The 19363-nt window shown below is 40.6% G+C and overlaps 1 pseudogene across 1 annotated transcript; it reads right to left on the reverse strand.

The window, feature by feature from the left end:
• Positions 1–8225: 8225 nt before the first annotated feature.
• Positions 8226–19305, reverse strand: LOC308636322 (schlafen family member 5-like; annotated as a pseudogene). The gene is made up of 5 exons: positions 19285–19305; positions 15837–16821; positions 14356–14478; positions 9211–9932; positions 8226–9031 (listed from the first exon to the last, which is right to left on the reverse strand). The product of its transcript is annotated as a schlafen family member 5-like (transcript).
• Between the last annotated feature and the right edge of the window lie 58 nt (positions 19306–19363).

The following is a 19363-nucleotide window of genomic DNA, read 5'->3' on the forward strand; positions in this document are numbered from 1 at the left end:
CCAGCAGCCACTTTCTCTCAGGCTTCTCAGACCAGATCTTAATTGGAATCCTCTCTTTGCTGAATCCATGGGATCCCACAGACTTCATCTGGGGCAGGCTGCAAGCTGGGCGGAGGCATAAATCTGAGCTCCAGGACACACATTGGTACTAATTCCTGGGCAGGGATGGCAGTGTCCCCTCTGTCACCCAAGGAAGGACTATGGTCCCCGTGGGGCAACAAGTTCCAGACAGGAGTGGGGTCTCTGTAAGCTCTTTACACAACAACTTTGCTCAATTTATCTTAACCCTAAATTAAAGAATATATTTAACTCCTTAAAAAAAGGGAAATTCTCTTCTAAGTACCTGGAGAAGACCAGGGAGGCTGTGGTATTTGGTCCAGTGAGACTGTTGGCTTCATGTGACCTGAGCTACACAGAATCCTGCCCCGGGTTTCACTAGGGCCATAGGACGAAAGTGAAGGCATCTAAGGCTAGAAGAAACCCTAACATATATTTTCTAAGTAACAGAGTGTGTAAGTTGTTTTTCCAGAATCCACTTAAAGAAAATTTATAACCAGCTTTTCAAAAATGGACCTATGCAGAAAAGCCAGCCCCATCAGCCAGTGACTTTTTTGAGGTTTAAAGCGTAACCTCCCTGCCACCCCACAGAACTTGATAACTACCTGGAAAAGAAATATACAACCTGTGAAGGGGCAGGATGACCAGCTAGGCCTGTGCCCAAAACTCTAACATTTCCCCTTCTCGCCACCCAGCCAACAAACACCTTCTCCCTTTCTATAAATTCCACTAATCCCAACTGATCCCAGAGGCAGATCTGAACTTACTGCTCTGACTTCTTGCTGGCTGACCTCACGATAAGCCTCATTCTTTTTGCAAAAACCGATGCCATAGTATTGGCCTCTCTGTGCCTATGTAGCGAGCCTTTGGGCTGGCATCATGAGGAACACCCTCCAGTGCCCCAGGGGTGAGATTGCCTCTCTGCTCCCAAGATTCCAACAGTTGGTGTGTTGGGACAAAGGAGATTAAGTGCTCAGGAAATTGTCCCAGCTCCTTGGCCCTCCTCAGAGCCCCACCTTCTCCCACCAGGCTCTGGTCAGGTTCTGAATTTGCCAGACACTGGGAGAATGGGAGGAGGGGAAAATGCCTTCCATCAGGTCTGTAGTTCCAGAGCTTTCCTCTCCAGCCCGGGAATCTGTATGTGCCATGGTAGCTTCCACTGACACTCTGGGCTGTGAAGGCCTGGGGAACACTGGGACAGAGAGGACTAGGATGCTCAGCAAGAGGGTTGGGGCAGATGTCCTACCTGCATGGGTCAGAATCAGTCAAAAGGAACCAGGATCCAGACCTAGGCGTTTTGAGGTGACACCAAGGCAGGAGCTGATCAAAATTCTGCTTAGGGAAGTCCTGAGGCTGGGGGTTGTTCTGTCAGGACTTGTGTTCTGAGACCCCATGGGTTCCTTGTAGCTGTGGGCTCTTGGATTCCTGCAGGAGCACTAGACACTGTGATGTGTACTCTAATTTTAGGAGCCAGAGAAGACAACTGAATTCAATTTCTGGGTGCATAGGTGCAGCCTAAATCCTTTCCCAGAATAATAGTACTCTGAGTACATAGGACTGACTGTGGACACGGCTGCAAGGGTCTGTGTGAGGACACGGAATTGTCACTCTGAGTACAAGAAAGCTGTGCTCCAGATGATGGTGCATACGTCCTTAGCTTGAAACTTTAGGCTGCCCTCTGTGATAGCTTTGGAACACACAGAAAACACCATGACTACCCCGCAGCCCTGTGTGCCCCAGCACACCTGAACTACACCTCCTGCAGTTTGGTCCCCCATTGGTTGACCCATGACTGTTTGAAAAGCAGTTCTTCTTTCTATTATAGGTGTGGGAAATTATTTCAGGTAATGCAGCCGCTGCTGGGATGCATACCCCACTGTGAGGAAAAAGGGCCTAGAACAGTTCCTCTCCCCTAAAAATGGTTGGATCCCAAATCTACGGACTCAGAATCTGCATCGCAACAAGATCTCTCCAGGTGACTGATATGCACTCTTGAGAAGGGCTGGCTAGGTGCAGCCATTCCTGGATCCATGGTGTACACCTGGGTGGGGGAAATATCAAATTTGACAGAGTCAAAATGGCGTCACTTGTGTCAACCCTACCAACAGAAACAAAAAGTAAATGCAGTTGGGAGATTTCAAAGGAAGCCTTCTTAGGCATGTTTGCCTGGTAGTAACCACCGCAGAAGACTCTGCCAGAACCTGAGACCTGACGAGGCCACCACAACCTCATTCAAAAAGTACTTCTACCAGGATACCTGCTCAGCCACCATCTGTGCCACCTCAGACTGGAGCTGTCCTTGTTATTAATCATTTGTGATCAAAGATTATTATTTCAAAATGTTTGATATAATCCTCATTTCGTATTTAAAAACTTCACCTTCCCTCAACCTCTTTGAAGATGCCCATAGTTTGCCATGGTACAAGTACTCCCACTGCTATACTTTGTTATTCCCAAATAAATCTTATTTTTCTTTTTTCTTTTTGGTACCAGGCATTGAACTCAGGGACACTTGACCACTGAGCCACATCCCCAACGTTATTTTGTATTTAGAGAGAGGGTTTCACTGAGTTACTTAGCAACTCGCTTTTGCTGAGGCTGACTTTGAACTCATGATCTGCCTGCCTCAGCCTCCTGAGCTGCTGGGATTACAGGTATGCGCCACCACACCCGGCCCCTACAACAAAATCATTATTCTTTGAGAATCTTTCTGTCTCTGATTTCTATAAGATTGATACTGGTTTTGAATGATACTCTTCAATGTTCTCCATAAATTTAGGTGGTTGCTCCTTTCCCAGAAAGCGCCTGAGGCCCAGACAGAAGGGCACCATCTAGGGACCCACCTGCATGGGTCCTTTCAGGGCAGCCTCACCATCAGGGGTTGGCTTGCAGGCACAGTTCCAATGCCACAACTATTATGTGAAAATTCAAAAAATTTTTTTCTCTTTTACTTCTAGATCCTCAAGCTAGGCAGGGTGACCAGAGGAAGGTAAAGAGAAGTCCTCCCCTCCAGGTCTCACACAGCAACAGTAACTGCATGGACCCGGGAAAGGATTTCCCCTATTTTAGGGTCTTTCAGGTGGAGTTACTTTCTGTTGGGTACACCAATTAACTCTGATGGCAAAGAAAGCTCAGCTGTATAGCACAAAGCTGGGATTAAAACAGAGCTCTACAGAGGGACTTCTTATCTATCTTGGTCACCCTAGGCAGCAGTCGGCTATGGAACTTTCCATTAGTCCGTAGAAACCAAGGCTATTGGCCAAGGCCTAATCACTTGGACCAAAGCGATAATAAAAAGCCCATCCTACATATGGTAGTATACATTTTAAGGTAACGAGGATAAAAATTCCAGTGAACATGTGGAGGAAATTTAGAAACTGCCTCTCACTAGTCTCCCCAGCCCAGCTAGAAGCCTCCTCACCAATATATGTCTTAATTGTTCCGGAGCAGTTGTATCCTCTGGGATCACTCAGGCATTATGGGTAGTGCGTAGTCCCAAAGAAAGTAACACCTAGCAGCCCCATTTCAGCAATCTTACTGAGTTTGGGGTTCCTTCTTCTGAAACAATGCTTCTCAAATTCTAATGTGTAATGTGCATATGAATTATATGGCAATCTTACTAACATTCTGATCCAGAACATCTGGTGGTGGAGTGCTTGCCTGGTGTGGGTGAGGCCCTGGGATTAATCCTCAGCACTGCATATAACTAAGTAAATAAATAAACAGATAAATAAATAAAAGATCCGTCAATAACTAAAAACATTTAAAAAGGAGAAGAAGGTCTGGATTTTGCCTTGAGATGCTGCAATTTAACGTCTCTCCTACTGATGTAGATGCTGCTGGTCCACAGGATGCATTTTGAGTAGTGAGGCTCTACCAAGTACCAAGGAATTTAGGGCTTTCAAATGTATTAACTACACAGTCTGAGGTGAGACCAGGCCTCAATTAGCCAAACCTAGAAAGATGTTAACACTCCCAAGACAACTCACTGAATCCCAGCTGAGTGCCAGTGATTTTAGCCAGACCAAGCCTTGATTTAACCCTCCCTCATTTAAGGTCTTTAGTACACATTGCCATGCTTGTTCCCCAGGGCAACATGAATGTACAGACTAATGTACAGACTACCTCCTTGCAGATGGCTTTTGCTTCTGCATCTGGGCTACTTGGGATCTAACTTTCCTTATGTCTGCTGGGGATTGAACCTGGGACCCTGGGCATGCTATGCATGCACTCTACCACTGAGCTATACCCCCAGTCCCCAGGGTCTAACTCTTATTATGAGGTAAGGCTCTGAGTTCTGAGGAGGATCAACACCAGGCTATGAGACATCTGGCCTAAATGTAGAGTCACTCAGTCAATGGAAGGCCATTCCCCTTAGGCACAAGTGTGGCTTCCTATTTAAAGATGTTCAGGGAACCAAAGTTCTCAGCATCTGCCCAAATGTCCTTATTCCATGTCTCAAGGTCCCACTGCTTCCACATCAGTGTCCTTCCCTTGGAGTTAGGGACCTGGTATTGTCATAAATTTAATTGACATAAAACACAGCAGTATTTACATTCAGGTCCTTGGCTTGGTACTCAGCCCTATCTGCCCTGCGACTAGAGGAGATGAGGGGTTCCTTCAAGACTGACACCAAGGCATTCTGGTTCCATGGAAGTTCTCAGCCGGATAGTTGCACCTTTGATCTCAATTTGTTTTTCACTGGATTTGTTTCTCAGAGCTCTCAGAAAAAGTCCAAGAATCTTTATAATTTATATTGTTGCCATAGAAACCAAATGTCACAGTCACTTGAACTCCAAGAAACTTGCCTTCCATCTTCAGTTCATTCTGATGGTAATTGGTGTGATCTGATGCACCACCTTCGTGTGTAAACTGCTAACAAATGATGTAAAAGGAATCTACCAAAGTCATACAGACCTCTTCCCGGAGGGAAGAGGAGAGAAATTGGATGTGAAAGAAGGAAGTGGAATTCCATTTAAGATGCAATGTTTTATGACTTTTATTTTTTTAAAAAAAGTTTGAAGCCAATATGAAAACAGCATTTATAAATTCTATATGGTAAAGATTTATTATGATATGATTGCATTTTCCATATTTTTTTCAAATTTTGACACACTTCATTTCCAACACAAAACTATATAACATTATGATATTGAAGGGTTTATCCAAGAATTCAGGTTGATCGAAAAATGAGAAAGGAATTCATAAAACCACTACAACAAGTAAAATACACATAGCAAAATCACTTCAAAATTACTACATGGTACAGAAGCCAAACTCATCAAAAGCAAAAGGTATCTTTTTCTCCCTCTGGCACCCATTTGTACTTCCCCCAAACACTTCCTAGTCTTTTAGGTATACTTAAAAGACACTTAATGCATTCACAAGTACAAACATATATCAATTCTATAAGCATAAGATGGATATTATTGGGCATGTTGCATGTTCACTATACAATATACCTTAAAGATGATCCCACATTAATACATATACAAATCCTCCTTTTATGGCTTCTTAGTATTGATTTGTCATAATCTATTAGGCATTCCAGGTAGATATTTACTATTTTGCTACTGTCTGTTTCTAGAAATCAAGTTAAATTCCATACTCCTCTACAGAAGTCATTTTACCCATACTTGAGTATCTATACAGAATAAATTCCCCAAAGAGAAATTGTTAGGTAAAGGGATATATACATTTAAATTTCTGACAACCACTGCCAGATTGTTCTCTACAGAAGTGGTATTAATTTCTAAAAAAAATAAGAAGATGCTTTTCTTCCTGTCAAGTAGTATGCTATCACGTATGCCAGGTGAGTGCACTACCACTTGAGCCACATCCCCAGCCCTTTTAATTTTGAGACATAGTCTCACTGATTTTTCCAGGCTGGCCTTGAACCTGGGATCCTCCTGCCTCAGCTTTCTGAGTCACAGGGACTGCAGGCATGTACCACTGCCCCCAGCTTAGGAAGTTTAAAATCAACAAGGAATGAACTATTTGTGACACTTGCTGCTGATATTTCCCCAGTGCATTGCTTCTTGCACTTTTTAATGGTATTTTTTTCCTACAAATTCCTATAATTCTACTTGAAATAGTTATTATTTCCTATTCTAGTTACTGGTGGGAGCCACAGACTTTTCCTATACTGAAATTCTAGAGCAAGAGGTTAGTAATATATTCCAACTTAGCTGTAATTCATTTCATAATCACCTAAGTCCATGTTTTCCTGTGAATGTGTCTGAAAAAATATATTTTGGGGGTACCAGGGATGGAACTCATGAGCGCTTGATCACTGAGATGCATCCCCAGTCTATTTTGTATTTTATTTAGAGACAGGGTCTCATTGAGTTGCTTTGTGCCTCAATTTGGCTGAGGCTGACTTCGAACTCAAGATCCTCCTGTGTGAGCCTCCTGAGCTGCAGGGATTTCAAGCGGGTGCCACTGCGCCTGGCTGTGTCTAAAATTCTTCAAAGTAAAGTTCTTAATATTGTAACAAGCTGCCAGAAATGAACCAATTGTAGCTTTAAGTTTATACTCTTACAATGAGAAATTTAGGTTTCCTTATTAGGAAATAAAAAGGTCTTACTATTCTTAATAGAAAATTAACTGAATTTTTTAGTTACTGTCTCTGAAAAAAATGTGGATTTATTTGCCTTTAAATATTGGGAGAGTTTCCTAGAGACCCATGACAAACGAGGGCTTCACATTTTGTAGTAGTGGCCTTTCAAAAAATAAGGATATTAAATTTACTCTATAATTTCATTGGTTATTAAATTAAGTGGAAAACAAAATATAACCTTTGAGTTCAGTACATTCATCCCCTTTCGTCTTCAATCATCTTAAACAAACAGTGTTTCCCTAGAGGACTGTGGCAATCTTTTCTTTCTTTTTTTTAAAAATTGTTTCTTTTCAGTTATACCGGCAGCAGAATTCATTTCGATTCATTTATACAAACATGGACTATGTATCTTATTCTAGTTAGAATCCCATTGTTATGGAGGTGGGATTCACTGTGTTGCCTTTATATTTGTACATGGGGAATTATCTCTGATTCATTCCACTGTCTTTCCTTTTCCTGTCCCCCCTCTCTTCCCTCCATTCCACATTGCCTAATCCACTGAACTTCTATTCTTCCCCTAAACACCCCCCACCCCTTATTGTGGACTTAGTTCCCACATACCAGAGAGCACATTCAACCTTTGGTTTTTAGAGACTGGGTTATTTCACTTAGCACGAGAGTCTCCAGATCCATCCATTTGCTGGCAAGTGTCATAAAGTCATTTTTTTTTTTTATAGCTGAGTAACACTTCCTTGAGTATATATACCACGTTTTCTTTAACCACTCATCTATTGAAGGGCACCTAGGTTAATTTCATAGCTTAGCTACTGTGAATTGAGCTGCTATAAACAGGGATGTGACAATCTTACCTTACGTAGCAACAGAACATTCACCACAGGGATAATATTAAAGCAGAGCTAAAGAGCAAAGATTTCAAATAACCAAAAGGCATAAAAAAATTAAGATATTTTAAAAGACAGAGATCACAAACACTAAGACCATTAAAAGACAAAGGGGAAAATAATAAAGTAATATCACACAGTCAAAACTTATAATTTGTAGCTTGTGGTCTTACATGTGGAAACACCCTGCCCGTTCCCAGCCTCCACAATGCCAGACACATTACCCCTCTCCACCCTTCACTTTTCCTGCACACCGTACTCAAGCATTTCTGCACATGACTGGGCTAAAAATAATGAAAATATCTGAATCTGCCTGGCACATGTGGCTTCGAGATCTTCCCATGATTAGTTTTTCTTTCACTGAGAACTTCCCTAACATGAATATCCAACCCCTCCCTACACACACACACACACACACACACACACACACACACACACACACACAAACTCTTTGTCTCAGGGTGCTCTCTCTGATATCCCCTATTAATATCTAAAATGCCTGGTACCTGCATTTATTTAGTGTCTGCCCCCAGGAAGAATCTTAGGGGTCTTATTTGCCACATTATCCCCAGCCCCCAATGCTGACAAGAACACAAGACTTAATGAATGAGTGCTTACTAAAGGTCTGATGCTTACACATTTAGATCAAGTAATTTCATAGTTAACTGGAGTTGAGGTCTATCTAACTGAATACCGGCATGTTCCCATCAGTTAAAAACTCTCAGAATATACAAATGCTTCCTTGCCCTGGAAGCCAGACAGAACAGAAGATTGTACAAAATGGCTGGCTCAGTCATCTGGGAAATGATCCCAAACACGATGTTTCTTTCCAGGCCCGAAAATTGTCGGACACCGTTGAACACAACGTTACCAGTCAGAATATCCATTGCACGAATGGATCCAATTCCTCATTGAGTTGAGATATTGTTCTCCTTATTGCCTTTAGAAATTTATCTTTATTATTATTATTATTATTTTTACTTCAGTTGTTTTGGTGAAAAACACAGCAATGTTCCTGGGGGAGTAATCACTCCTCCAGAGAAGCTGACACTTCTTGGCTACGTAGATCACTATCACCTCCAAGTGCAAGAACTCAACAGTTTCTACACTACCTGGAACACCCCAAGTCCAGTTAGGTTCACGGAGCATCACCAGGGATCCAGGGGGGACATTAGGAGGAGGATTTTCTCTGACTGTCTGCATCACTTCTTGTAGCTATGGAGCTATTTCATTTTCATGGAGGACTGTTCCTGTGAGCTCTTCTCTTGGAAGCTGGTCTGAGAGAGCAGGGAGGCCACTGCAGCTCAATTGGTTGGTCTGAGAGTAGTCTAGAAAAATCCAGAGAATTCCTGGACAAGCCTTTCTTCTCTGAGTGATGGTTTTGGCCTTCTTATACCAATCCCCATCTTTGGTGCAGAAATTCTGAGCTTCATCCACAATGATGTGTTGAATCTCTGCAAAGTCATGTTTCATGAAGTATTTCCGGGTTACTGCCTTGCATATTTTTTTATTGCTGGAAGTGTAAAAAAAAAAAAAACCACAGTCAGATTTCTTCAATCAAACACAAAGGAAGCCTACTCTATTCTTAAACTCTCCTGGATCTGGTAAATGCAATAGAAATCTTAGCACATAAACTTAAAGCCACACCAAAGTTACCCAAGAAAAGAAAGTGAACATAGTCAGACTGAGTACCTCACAAACTTCTTCAGGGGCTGGTTCTCATAGATGTAGAGGATTTCATGTGGTTCACAATGGAACACATTCCTGATCTTCTGCATGACCTTCAGGGCCACGGTGGTCTTCCCTGACCCAGGTAAGCCACGAACAAACAGCTGTCTGGTCTTGTGAAGGTTCTTTGAAAGCAACTCATACTGTTGATCTGTGAGCAGGTTCCAAGTCTCAGAGACCAGCTCTTCACTTACAAAGGATCTGAAGCCAAACAAGACTCTCACAAGGGACCGCAACAGAGTTTCCATGTGCTGGATGGTGGTAAGATTATAGGACTCGGGGTAAATTTGTGCTACTGAACTATGTGGTGTCACTGGTGTTCCGACTGGATTCAGCTGGAAGAACAAGGGAACAATGCACACTCTCCCAGTGTAGCCTCCTGTGTCCACCAGCCTCTGCTTCAAAGAAGAGGCAACCTTCATAGAATCATCCTTGAAACTCTCATCCCACTTCCTGAAAACAGTGTAGAGGATTGGGGTGTTGTTCTGGGAAATCAGAAGAGCATCACAGATAACACCCTGATTCTCTTTCACACCCAAGTCCACAGCCCAGCTTCGAGAAAAAAATCAATATTCCTCAGGAGACAGGGCGCATTTCTCTATGTATTAAGTCTCTAAGTCCTTTATGTTCTGAGCAGAGTTCCTGGTAGAGGCTTTCTGGAGTATACGCAACTCTGTGTGATGATACTAGACAAGGAAAGAACTAGAATAAGTTAGAGAATCCCAGACAAGGAATAATCACCAGCATATGTACCAGATCCAGTCATCACTTGGGCTCCACCATGTGGCAATACTAGGTTCTACACTGGGAAGAAAAAGATGAACAGTGCTTACGAGCTGATAAGTGGCTCTCCTAAATGGAGACAGCAATATTTATGACACAAAGTCGTAAAGGCAACTGGAAAAGAGTCCACAAAATATTATGTGAGCACCAAGGACAGGAAGGAAGACAATATGAAAGTCTTCATGAAGAGGAAGACAGTTAAACTGATTCTCAAAGGGTGACTTCAGGGTAGCCATTTGAAGGGTGGAGAGCAGTGAGATGGTCAAAATGAGGTTCATGAACAAAGCACGGGTCCAAGAAAGGAGTGCTTGTTTCAGGTACCCCTGAAGTACCTCCAAGCAGTCTCCATGTCAAAGAGGAGCAGACAAGGATGGGGAGAGAGGGGAGGCAAGGGTGGAGAGGAAGTCCTTCATGTGCCATCTTAATACATGGCAAGTGTTGTACACTCTATGGCTTCATTTAAGGACCTTCCATAAAGCAAAACTAGGTATGGAGGACCGATCCATGGCTGCCTTGGGTTAGGGTTGGGAGACTGTGACCACAAGGGGGCAGTATGAAGGAGCTTTATTGGGGGGGAATGGAGCTTTTTTGTATATTAACTGTGCCGATGGTTACAAAAACCTATACATATGTTAAAAGTTTTAGAACTTAGTAACAAAAGTCTACTTTGTGTACATAAATTTTTAAAAAATACCTTTTGAAAGTGGTATTTAAAAACACTTTTTGATAGGGCTGGGTTGTAGCTCAGTGGCAGAGCATTTGCCTCACCCATGTGAGGCACTGGGTTGGATCCTCAGCACCACATAAAAATAAAATAAAGGTATTGTGACCACCTACAACTGAAAAATAAATGTTTAAAAAAGACTTGGATATATATGTATATATGTGTGTGTTTAAGATAATATATTATTAAATACATAATTATTTTAGGGGGAGGGTCACGTGCTCTAATTTGGAATCTAATCAAAATTATAACCCCTTTTTTTTCTCTTCCAAGAAAAAGAAAACAATACACTCAAAATTTGAAGTTCAAATTTAAAATAGAAGGGAGAGTTAAGGGTAAGTTCAGAATTCTGTACTTGGCTAGAAGAGGACTTTCCAACAGATCATTTAGAACACATAATACAAAAATAATATGTAATAATATGGAGACTGTACAGGAGAAATAGCAATAGAGGATTGTCAGAATGAGAGATAAATTTTGGAACTGCTTAGTTGGAGATATCTATGGAGCTGTCCAGAAAGCAAGTGGACACACCAATAAATTGTGTCTGGGTTCAGAGAAGGGCCGTAGATATTTTCTATAAACGTGGACTAGCAGGGTACTGGGGGCACATGCCTGTAGCCTCAGCTACTCTGGAAGCTGAGGCAGGAAGATTGCTTGAGCCCAGTAGTTCAAGGCCAGCCTCGGTAACATAATGAGACCTCATCTCAATAAACCAAAAACAACAACAACTCAAAAAAACAATTTAACTAAACTAAGGGTATTGCCTACTACTAATGTGATTTAACATTGTTCTAGAACAATTAATCAATGAACTTCAACAAGGACAAAAATGCATAAATATAGGAAGGTTAATTCAAAATTATCTTTGCTTTCTGCCTTTATAAGACCATTAAGTAAAATGTTTAGAAATGGCATAATGCATACCTTACTTTTATCACACAGTAACAGGCAGGAGCTGATCAGAGAAAATGAGATAAGTAAGTTAAATGCACACTATGGGTACTACATGGTCCCTCTCTGGAGAGAATGGCATAGTTGCTACAGAGTCTGGGGTTTTTAAGGGTTTTGAGCCCCCTTATTCTTGTCTTGGTTTCATAATGTATACTTTAATGCTCAGAATGTATCCTACATATCAATAATTAACAATCAGAAATTACTATAAAAAATTTCTAGTCTAAGCTGGGCACAGTGGTGCAGGCCTGTAATCCCAATAGCGTGGGAGGCGGAGGCAGAAGGATCATGAGTACAAAGCCAGCATCAGCAACTTAGCGATTACCTGTCCGTAAATAAAATTTAAAAAGGGCTGGGAATGTGCCCCTGAGTTCAAATGCTGGTACAAAAAAAAAAAGAAAGAAAGAAAGAGAAAACCTAGTCTAAGAATATGATTTAATAAGTAACAAAATGATTCTAATCTTCTTCTAAAAGAGAAAAACACTGATGTGATTCTATGTTGCTGAAAGCATATCTGGAGGTATGTTTTGGGTTACAATATGGCAATGAAAGTCTACATTTATAAGCAATCGTTACTACTTAGAATCTATCCTTAAAGAACACTTGAATTATTTGTAGAAAAATATATATCGGAGAGAATGTTTTTTAAAACAGAAAAAAAGGCCAGGTGTGCTTGCCTGTAGTCCCAGTAACTCAGAGGCTGAGGCAGGAGGATCACAAGTTCAAGGCCAGAATTGTCAATTTAGCAAGACCCTCAGCAACTTACTGAGATCCTAATTCAAAATGGAAAATAACAGGGGATGGAGATATAGCTCAGTGCTAGAGCACTCCTGGGTTAGATTCCTCAGAACCAAAAACAAAACAACAAGGAAAAAGTTAGATATCATCCATTAGACACCATTTGAAAATCCATCGAAAAAGGGACTGTGGGGCTGGGGTTGTGGCTCATTGGTGGAGCTCTTGCCTAGCACATGTGAGGCACTGGTTTGATCCTCTGCACTGCATAAAAATAAATAAAATAAAGGGATTGTGTCCATATACACCTAAAAATATTTTTTTAATAAAAAGGGACTGTTAAAATAGAAGTTACTACATTTTATCTTTTAATTTCAGCTGGGCATATTTAGATAGGTTTCCCTATATGCTTATTAATTAAATTACATCTCTGTTGCTTCTGTGTGCATAATATACTCATAATTAAAACTACTAAAATTAAGAAATTTGGTGGTGGGGGGGGGGGAAGTTACTGGGAATTGAAACCAGGGATGATTTGCTGCTGAGCTACATCTGCAGCTCTTTTGATTTTTTTTTTTTTTTTTTTTGAGACAGGGTCTCACTAAGTTGCTAAGGCTGGCCTCCAACCTGTGATCCTCAGCCTCCTGAGTTGCTGTGTTCAAATGAAGAAAATCTATGTTTGGGAATACTATTAAATACTTTATACTTAATAAAAGAATCAAGGAAATCTGTGATTAAGTTCGTGAAGAGATGAAGACACACACTACTTGGACTCAGCCTGGGCTTACATGCACTGGAGTGCACCCATCCACACTGATGAAAGACACTTGTGAAGATGCTACAATATATTTGGCCATTGTGGTGATCATAGATGTTGTTTTCTGTTTGAAGTGATACAAATAGTGAATTTATGAGTATTCATGGACAGATCTACAAGGGTCTACTTCCTCTGATGCACATGTATACATTTTCTCTAGAAACTAGAGAAATTGTTGAAGGGTAGAGATTTGGAAATAACTGACTACACCAAGCAACGTTCAACCCATTTTCCAAAAAGATCAGACCAACTTAAACTTCTAGCAGTGATGAACAAGATTCTGTTTACTTACAAAAATCTTCAAAACATGTTTTTTTTTCTATTAATGATGTTAAATGCATTTTATTCTCCATTAATGGATTGAGCATCCTTATAAGTTTACTGTACATATGTGTCTCCTTTTCTGAGAAATAAATCTTTATATTTCTCATTTTCCTATTGGGTTGCTTTTCCTTTTAAAACCTTGCATAAGTTCTCTATCTATTTCTGAAACTAATCCTTCATCAGTTTATGGATTGAAAATACTTTCCTCAAGTTTTTATTAATAGGTTTTCACTATCTCTAAGGTATCTTTTGAGGAACAGATGTTCTTAATTTCATATAATGAAATGTATCAAGCTTTTTGTTTAATATTTTTGGATCTGGTTTAGGAAATCCTTTCCTACCCCAATGACAAAATTATTCACAAACAGTTTCTACTGAAAGTTTTAAAGGTTAGTTTATAAAATTTGAGTCCTTAAACTTCCTGAAATTGATTTTGTATGTTAGTGTAATATAACATTGGAGTAAAAAACTTTTTTCTTTCTTTTTTTTTGGGGGGGGAGGAGGCGGGGGTGTAACAAGGATTGAATTCAGGGACATGTGACCACTGAGCCACATCCCCAGCCCTATTTTGTATTTTATTTAGAGACAGGGTCTCCCTGAGTTGCTTAGCACCTCACTTATTGCTGAGGCTGGCTTTGAACTCATGATCCTCCTGCCTCAGCCTCCGGTGCAGTTGGGATTACAGGTGTGTGCTACCACAACTGACAAATAATTTTTCTCTATATGAAGAAACAATCAACATGTTCCAAAGAAACCAGAGATGACAAATTACCTGAAAAGTAACGTTTCTGCAGTACTTTCAGCCTTTCCAAATTCTGAGTACACACAGTCCTGCTGGGGGGCATGGAGGGTGACAAACTCAGCCCAAGGAACATCTCAGAAAGTCTGCAATGAACTTAGGAAAAAGAAAAAAAAATCACATGAGTTTGAAATGCAAAAGGCAGAATTCAACATATAGCTGAGCTGTGACATAACCCAAAGCTATGACCCACACATATTTGTGACTATATCTCAGGTCAGCCCAGAAAAGCCTTCAGAAATGTTGTGGGGAAAATATAGTATGAGGCAATAGTTAGTAAGTTTTAATTGTATTATGTTCAAAGTGTTTGTATATTGTTAGAATGCTATTTTAAAGACATATGATTAGAAGTTATGAAGGTCAATGGATACAGACTTTTGAGGAGATTCTGAAAAATTTAGCTTTTCTGGACTTTTGAAGAAGTTTCTACTGATTTACTTTTGAGGAGATTCTGAAAAATTTAGCTTTTCTGGACTTTTGAAGAAGTTGCTACTGATTTTCTTTTGTCTAATTTCATCTCAGCTTTTCTTTCCCAAGGTAGATGTATAGCCACAGCCCTACTCTTTTTTTAAAAAATATTTATTTTTTAGGTGTAGATGGACACAACACAATGCTTTATTTTTATGTGGTGCTGAGGATCAAACCCGGTCCCATGCGTGCTAGGCGAGCGCTCTACCACTGAGCCACAATCCCAGCCCCACAGCCCTACTCTTAAGCTCAGCAGTTATGGTTTGTAGCACATGTTAATGCACAAAAGGAAGGAATGAGGATGGCAAGGGAAAGCCCTGGTGAGCTCAGGTTTTGGTTCAGAAATAGGAGTGGAATATACTGTGTAGTTTAAAAAAAATCTAGAAGAAAAGAGTTTGAAAGTTTTTAATTACAAAGTAATGATACATGCTTGAGGACATAGATGTGCTTACCCTGATTGGAACATTACACATGTACACATGTATGTAATCATCACCTGGTGCCCCATAAGCTTATGCAAACATTTATCTATGAATAAAAAATGAAATAAAATGTAATTCAGAAGTAAGAGACCCAAACAAGAATAAGAAGTCAGAGGAAAGTGGAAGGACGTTAAAAAGGGAACATCTCTGAAAAAAGGAATGTCCTGAATAACTAAATGCAAGAAAGGAAAGGAATAGACTTTAATAAGAACGTAAGAAAGGCTGTGAAAATGGAAATAACTAATTCAAATCAATCCCTTAACCAACCACTAATGGGGCTCCGACCCTGGGGCATCTGTCAAATGCAGAATGTTCAAGATGGACAGAGGGAGGAAAGGAAAATGACCTACCAACTGCATCCATAGGAATTACTATCAGGCAGCTGCCATTCAGGGGGAAAAAATCTCTGTTTCCCCAGATTTCAACGAACACCACGCTGCCCTTCCCTCTCTGCCCTCCTCCCCTGAAGCCAACATGAGGATCATTTGCAGACTTGCTCCTGACCTGGCTTGGCTTGCATCATCCAATCTACCCACTGCTTTGTGGTCAGCGGCTTCACTTTGTTGGCTTTCAGTTGCCAGGAATTGGGCACTTTGGCAAACACCACGCAGCAGAATCGCTCCACCTTCACTGCACAGACATAACCACGGAGGGCCCCCTTATCATGAACTTCAAGGAATCTGATAGAACATTGAGTTGTATGCCTCTGTGTACAGAAATGATGGACAGGTAACTTCCTAATGCAGCATTCAACAGAATTCTTGAACTTGGAAAGATTTATTTTCTCCTTTTCACATCCAATGACTTGATGGGTCTCATCATGTACACCCAAAAATACATAGCCTCCTTCAGCGTTGGCCAATGCAGAAACACACCTGGCAAGCCTCTCTTTAACACACTGTGACACAGCTGCTGGGAACGTTTGAAATTCAACGTGCATGGACTCCGTCAAGTTGAGTTTCTCCAGGTACTGCAGCTGCACTCTATCAAATAAAGCAGCAGCCGAGTCCTCTGTGTCATCTTCACGGTGTGCACCAGCCTGAGCTTCCTGTGGACTCAACAAACTGGAATCAGTTTTCTTTTTCAGGAATACCAGTGCTTTATGAGAATCCATGACATTGTTAGATGATCTATATCTGTGGTACAAATTAGAGCACAAGGTGGCAAGTGGCACACCTGAGACATCTGTGTTCCATGACATCACAAATATTAAAAAGAGCTTTCCCTGTTGCATTTCATCTAAATTGCCTTCAAAAACTGGAGGTAGATCCAACCCCTCTTCATGAATCTCATGATTGTAGTCTTCATCCTTAATCTTGGCCTTGATCACTCCCCCTCCAGAGTTCAGCAGAGCACATACTGCTTGCAAGATGTTTTCATTCTGTTTCACCCGTGATAGAGGAGGGTTCATATCCCTTCTTTGCTGAGTCCCTAGGATGACTTCTCCTGCATCTATAACAAACTCAGCAAAGTTCGTTTCCAAATCAATCTTTTTTTTTTATTGATTATTTAAAGCATTACATAGTTCATGATATATCATCTTTCATACATTTGACTCAAATTGTGTTTTGAACTCCCATTTTCACCCCAAATACAGATTGCAGAATCACATCTGTTACATATTCACATTTTTACATAATGCCATATTAGTGACTGTTGTATTCTGCTACGTTTCCTATCCCCTATTATCCCCCCCAAATCAATCTTGAGACTCATCTTCTCAGCCCTTGAATGACAACCCTGAAAGGTTCTCCTAAAAGAAAGAACAAACAGATCAGGGCAAAGAAAGAAAAAGCAGGAAAATCAAGGGGTTAAGTCTACCCTTCTGCAGTTGGTCACTTCACTGATTTTCATTTAGCTTGAGGCCAAATTCACCTATAAATGGAGGGGGCAGGGCAGATGGAGGAGCCAAGTCTGCTGGATGCCATTGCCAGCACAGGAACGCTGTGATCTGAGCAATGAGTTTTGCCAACTTCTCTGAGTGCCAAGGGCTCTCAGGTCACCTGTGAAAAATAGAAAGGTTTACAACAATGCTCGTGCTGGAGCTGGAATGCAACTAGGAAGCTCTCCTGGTCAGAAGGATCTCTGGGCCGAGAGCCTACAAGAGTGGGAGAAAATCTTGGCCAGAACTCCTGCAACAGGGGATTAATCTCCAGAATAAATAAAGAAACCAGAAAACTTAACAACCCAATCAATACCTGTGAATTAAACAAACTTCTCAAAAGAAGAAATACAAATGCCCAACAAATATATGAAAAAGTGTTTAACATCTCCAGCATTCAAGGAAATGCAAATCAAAACTACACGAATATATCACCTCTGGCAATTACTAGTCTGAATGGCAATTATCAAAATACCAACAATAATAAATGCTGGCAAAAATGTACAAGGGTATACTTGTACATTGTTAGTGGGACTGCAAACTAGTACAACCACTCTAGAAAGAAGTATGGAGATTCCTCAAAAAACTAGAGAGTTTGGACTGGAGAGTGGTAGAGAGCTTGCTTAGCAAGTTTGATGCACTGGGTTTGATTGTCAGCACTACATATAAATAAATAAAATAAAGGTCCATTGACAACTAAAAAATGTAACATAAAAATAAAATTATTCAAAAATATAAACCTAGGAATGGGACCACCATATGATCCAGCCACCCCACTCCTTGGTATTTTTCCAAAAGAACTAAAATCAGCATACTCTTGCAATACAGCCACCTCAATGTTTACAGCCACACCATTCACAATAGCTAAATTACGGAATCGACTCAGATGCACATCAGTAAATGAATGGATTAAGAAACTGTGGTTGATAGACATAGTGGAGTTCTAAGCCATGAAGTTACCAGGCACTTTCTGGTGAATGGAAATGGACAACATCAGGCTAAGCAAAATAAACTAGACCCAGAAAGTCAAAGATCAAATGTTTTCTCCCCTAGGTGGAAGCTAGAATAACATAAAGGAAAGAAGGAGGGAAGGATAGGATAACCTAAAGACACATGATTGAGGAGAAGAAGAAATCAAGAGGCAGAGTGGAGGGACAGAGAAAGGGGATGAAATGCAGAATGAATACTTTAAAAGTCATCTTATGTGCATATATGAATATACCGCAGGGAGCTTCACCTTTATGTCTAAGTAAAAAGAACCAATTAAAAATAAATCAATATTGAGTTGGGGTTTTGGCTCAGCGGTAGAGTGCTCGCCTAGCGCATGTGAGGCCCTGGGTTTGATCCTCAGCACCACATAAAATTAAATAAAGATATTGTGTCCAACACAACTAAAAAATAAATATTTTTAAATAAATAAATAAAGGCATTGTGTTGTTTCCATCTACACCTAAAAATAAGTAAATAAATATTTTTTAAAAAATGAATAAATAGATGAGTGAAGGGAAGTCTCATAAAGTTGAAGAAGGAGAACAAGGATGGATGGGAGAGAAAAGTGGTAGGATCAAGAACTAAAGCTGTGGACTCAGGATGTAGCTCAAGTGGTAGTGTGCTTGCCTGGCATGCATGAGGCACTGGGTTCGATCCTCAGCACCACATAAAAGAAAATAAAGATATTGTGTCCACCTAAAACTAAAAAGTAAATATTTTTTAAAAAAGAAAAGAAATAAAGCTGTCTTTAGTTCTTTCCCTTCTCACTGAGACTTGGCAGTGTTTTGATGATTTTGTAATCCATCTTGGGGAAGGAACAAATCTGATAGAATTGGTAATTTATCATTGCCCCACTGTGAGGCAGATCTGAGAACAAGACCTCAGCGCCAGAATGCAGCTTGGTCCACATGTAGCTTGCTCTGTGGTACATCTATAAATCAGCCAGCATTGATACAACAAAACCAAACCAGTACAGGGCTCCAGTGGAAGAAGAAGACCTGAGATCCAGTAGCTAGTAAATCAGGGTACACAATTTGCAGACATTGGCCAAATGAGCTCAGTTTGAAGTTAGAGTATTACCAGGAAAAACCACATGTCCATGCTGACAAGAACTGCCCCTGGGATGGTGGGTCCTTGATGATTTGAACTGTAGCCCAGA

The sequence above is a fragment of the Spermophilus citellus genome, assembly GCF_964194105.1.
Source record: "Spermophilus citellus genome assembly, chromosome: 17".
Taxonomy (NCBI): Eukaryota; Metazoa; Chordata; class Mammalia; order Rodentia; family Sciuridae; genus Spermophilus; species Spermophilus citellus.